The sequence below is a fragment of the Diorhabda carinulata genome, chromosome 10, assembly GCF_026250575.1.
Source record: "Diorhabda carinulata isolate Delta chromosome 10, icDioCari1.1, whole genome shotgun sequence".
NCBI lineage: Eukaryota > Metazoa > Arthropoda > Insecta > Coleoptera > Chrysomelidae > Diorhabda > Diorhabda carinulata.
The window spans coordinates 140,001-144,225 of record NC_079469.1 but is presented as its reverse complement, the minus strand read 5'-3'; the positions used below and the strand labels follow the sequence as shown (position 1 = coordinate 144,225).

General features: G+C 37.6%; 2 non-coding genes across 2 annotated transcripts; both read left to right on the top strand.

Moving 5' to 3' along the window:
• The first annotated feature begins 1,008 nt into the window (after window positions 1-1,008).
• On the top strand, window positions 1,009-2,930 carry LOC130899163 (small subunit ribosomal RNA). Its single transcript, XR_009059986.1, has one exon. It is a non-coding gene; the product is annotated as a small subunit ribosomal RNA (ribosomal RNA).
• A 1,103-nt stretch (window positions 2,931-4,033) lies between these two features.
• Window positions 4,034-4,189, top strand: LOC130899152 (5.8S ribosomal RNA). The gene has a single exon (XR_009059976.1). It is a non-coding gene; the product is annotated as a 5.8S ribosomal RNA (ribosomal RNA).
• The last annotated feature ends 36 nt before the right edge of the window (window positions 4,190-4,225 follow it).

The following is a 4,225-nucleotide window of genomic DNA, read 5'->3' as shown; positions in this document are numbered from 1 at the left end:
TCATAATACTTTTTTTCCTTATTGTTAATATTTTCATAACACTTTTATGTGATAGATACACCTCGGACGGCTTCTAAATACAAAACATGTAATTTCATAATACTTCTTTTTAATATTCACAATACATCTTTTATATATTTTCACTATACATCTTTATTAATGTTAATGTAGAAGGCGTACCGTTGTACAGCGCACATATATGTGTGGTGTATCGAAGTTGACGTCTCGTTAAATTTTAATAAACTCGTTATAATTTACGTAAAGACGTTGTTTCGGTCATTCCACATCGGTGGATTATATAGTTTTCTGAAAGGGTCCCCGTTCTCCTCCAATATATTAACGTATATTGCTAGCGGTTCCCTTTTCAGATATTATATCAATTTATCCACAAGTTAAATATCTATTGCGAGATCGCGAATTTAGCTAGCGTTCTATCGTGAGCGATTCATATGCGATCGTCTATGAAAAATATATATTATATTACACTTTTATATATATAATACACAATATTTGCGATAACTCTCATTATTCCGTGCGAGAATAAAAATTTCGTTCATTATTACCTAATGTATAAACCATGTCGCTTACAATCTAGCGAAGGGTAGAGATAATGTCGAAATTGTAGCCCGGTCGACGTAATCATCTAATTTTTCTCATTTCGATTAAATTTAGATAGATTTATAGTCGATTCGGTGAAATTTTATAAAATAAGAAAAAATATAAATAAAGCGTGGCGCTGAAAATTATATATTTTCAATAATAAGCGCAGCAAACACGCAAAAGAAAAAGTAAATAACAATGTGTTTATACACGAATATAGATGATTATTATATTATGTATAAATATAAAGTATATATGTAATATAAAAAACATCATCATAATTTATCCTCTTTTGGATATTGTTATTAAAACTTTTTCGATAATAGTTTTTTATTATAAAATATATATATATATATATATATAATAATAATAATAATAATATATATTATATATATTATAAAACACAGTTCCCTGGTTGATCCTGCCAGTAGTCATATGCTTGTCTCAAAGATTAAGCCATGCATGTCTCAGTACAAGCCAAATTAAGGTGAAACCGCGAAAGGCTCATTAAATCAGTTATGGTTCCTTAGATCGTACCCACATTTACTTGGATAACTGTGGTAATTCTAGAGCTAATACATGCAAACAGAGTTCCGACCGGAGACGGAAGGAGCGCTTTTATTAGATCAAAACCAATCGGTGGCGGGCTTGCTCGTCATCGTACAATTTGGTGACTCTGAATAACTTTTCGCTGATCGCACGGTCTCGCACCGGCGACGCATCTTTCAAATGTCTGCCTTATCAACTGTCGATGGTAGGTTCTGCGCCTACCATGGTTGTAACGGGTAACGGGGAATCAGGGTTCGATTCCGGAGAGGGAGCCTGAGAAACGGCTACCACATCCAAGGAAGGCAGCAGGCGCGCAAATTACCCACTCCCGGCACGGGGAGGTAGTGACGAAAAATAACGATACGGGACTCATCCGAGGCCCCGTAATCGGAATGAGTACACTCTAAACCCTTTAACGAGGATCAATTGGAGGGCAAGTCTGGTGCCAGCAGCCGCGGTAATTCCAGCTCCAATAGCGTATATTAAAGTTGTTGCGGTTAAAAAGCTCGTAGTCGAATCTGTGTCCCACGCCGCTGGTTCATCGTACGCGGTGTTAACTGGCGTGTCGTGGGACGTCCTGCCGGTGGGCTTAGCTCGCAAGGGCGGCCCAACTCAATCCCGCCGCGGTGCTCTTGACTGAGTGTCGAGGTGGGCCGGCACGTTTACTTTGAACAAATTAGAGTGCTTAAAGCAGGCCAAAATTTTGCCTGAATACTGTGTGCATGGAATAATGGAATAGGACCTCGGTTCTATTTTGTTGGTTTTCGGAACCCCGAGGTAATGATTAATAGGAACGGATGGGGGCATTCGTATTGCGACGTTAGAGGTGAAATTCTTGGATCGTCGCAAGACGGACAGAAGCGAAAGCATTTGCCAAAAACGCTTTCATTGATCAAGAACGAAAGTTAGAGGTTCGAAGGCGATCAGATACCGCCCTAGTTCTAACCATAAACGATGCCAGCTAGCGATCCGCCGACGTTCCTCCGATGACTCGGCGGGCAGCTTCCGGGAAACCAAAGCTTTTGGGTTCCGGGGGAAGTATGGTTGCAAAGCTGAAACTTAAAGGAATTGACGGAAGGGCACCACCAGGAGTGGAGCCTGCGGCTTAATTTGACTCAACACGGGAAACCTCACCAGGCCCGGACACCGGAAGGATTGACAGATTGAGAGCTCTTTCTTGATTCGGTGGGTGGTGGTGCATGGCCGTTCTTAGTTGGTGGAGCGATTTGTCTGGTTAATTCCGATAACGAACGAGACTCTAGCCTGCTAACTAGGCGTATTTCGACATCCCAAAGGCCCGTCGGTATTGAGTTTCGGCTCTTGCCGTTCGCGGTTTTTACTGTCGGCGTACAAATAATTCTTCTTAGAGGGACAGGCGGCTTCTAGCCGCACGAGATTGAGCAATAACAGGTCTGTGATGCCCTTAGATGTTCTGGGCCGCACGCGCGCTACACTGAAGGAATCAGCGTGTCCTCCCTGGCCGAGCGGCCCGGGTAACCCGCTGAACCTCCTTCGTGCTAGGGATTGGGGCTTGCAATTGTTCCCCATGAACGAGGAATTCCCAGTAAGCGCGAGTCATAAGCTCGCGTTGATTACGTCCCTGCCCTTTGTACACACCGCCCGTCGCTACTACCGATTGAATGATTTAGTGAGGTCTTCGGACTGAGCGCGGTGGCGTTTCGGCGTCGCCGATGCTTCGGAAAGATGACCAAACTTGATCATTTAGAGGAAGTAAAAGTCGTAACAAGGTTTCCGTAGGTGAACCTGCGGAAGGATCATTACAGAGTATTTGTTCGTTTTTAAACAAAAAAAAAAAACGAAATCAAGTCTGTATTAATTGTAAAAGAAAATTTTCTTCTACAAAATTATGGAACTCTTCAAAAGAAATTTATATATGTTATAAATTATATATATATTATAGATGTATATATATTGAAATCTTTTTTTAATTTTTACAAAATTCGAACAAGTTTCGAATAAAATTAAAAAAAAAAAAGATAAATATAATTCATACGTCTATAAAAATATATTTACATATATAAATTTTTCCAATAAAAATATAACGAAAAATTTTTATCATAGTTTATAGAAGGCGTCGACGACGATGACGACACAACAATAACAACATATGTATTATTATATATTATAACGATTGACGGAACGATCATTAACAAAATTTCTTGTTAACTAAAAACGTTCTGATAAAGAATCGTTATTATAATAAACGAAAAATATATAGTTTATTGAAACGTCGTCTGTTGTCGTGTGTGTGTCTATATTTTTATGGATAAATTTTATTTCGTTTATTATATTATTACCTAAGTTTTTTATCGTTTGAAGGTAATACAAGAAAATATCGACAAGATTATATGTGATGATTATGTTATTGAGACATTTTCATCCGGGTACCTAAACGAAATTTAAGCACATGTCGATTCTATCGATATGTATAAAAATTCGTTTTAGAAATAATATTTTTATGTATTATTTCGAAGGTGTTCGAAGATTTACGCCCGACCGTCGAAATTTGTATAAAACTTTCAAGATAAAAAAAAAAGTGTAATAATATAAAGAGGAGGAATATATCGTGCGAGATATCTGTCTATGCGCGCCTCGTTTGTAATAAAACATGTGCAGCGGTTAAAATTTATCAGATATATCAAAGTACGATATTATAATTTCTCTAAAAGTTTCGAATAATTACCATTTATTATAATATATATATATATATATATATATATATATATATATATATAAAAAATGTCGTTATATAAATTTTCTATACGCGTATAAGATATTATAATAATATTATTAATTTAATAATAATCAAATATTAAAAATACGACGAATAGAATATGAGAAAACGACATAATAATAAAATGATTACCCTGAACGGTGAATCACTTGGCTCGTGGGTCGATGAAGAACGCAGCTAATTGCGCGTCAACTTGTGAACTGCAGGACACATGAACATCGACATTTCGAACGCACATTGCGGTCCTCGGATACTCGTTCCCGGACCACTCCTGACTGAGGGTCGTATCAATTTAAAAGACTGCTTAGAATTTAAAATTTT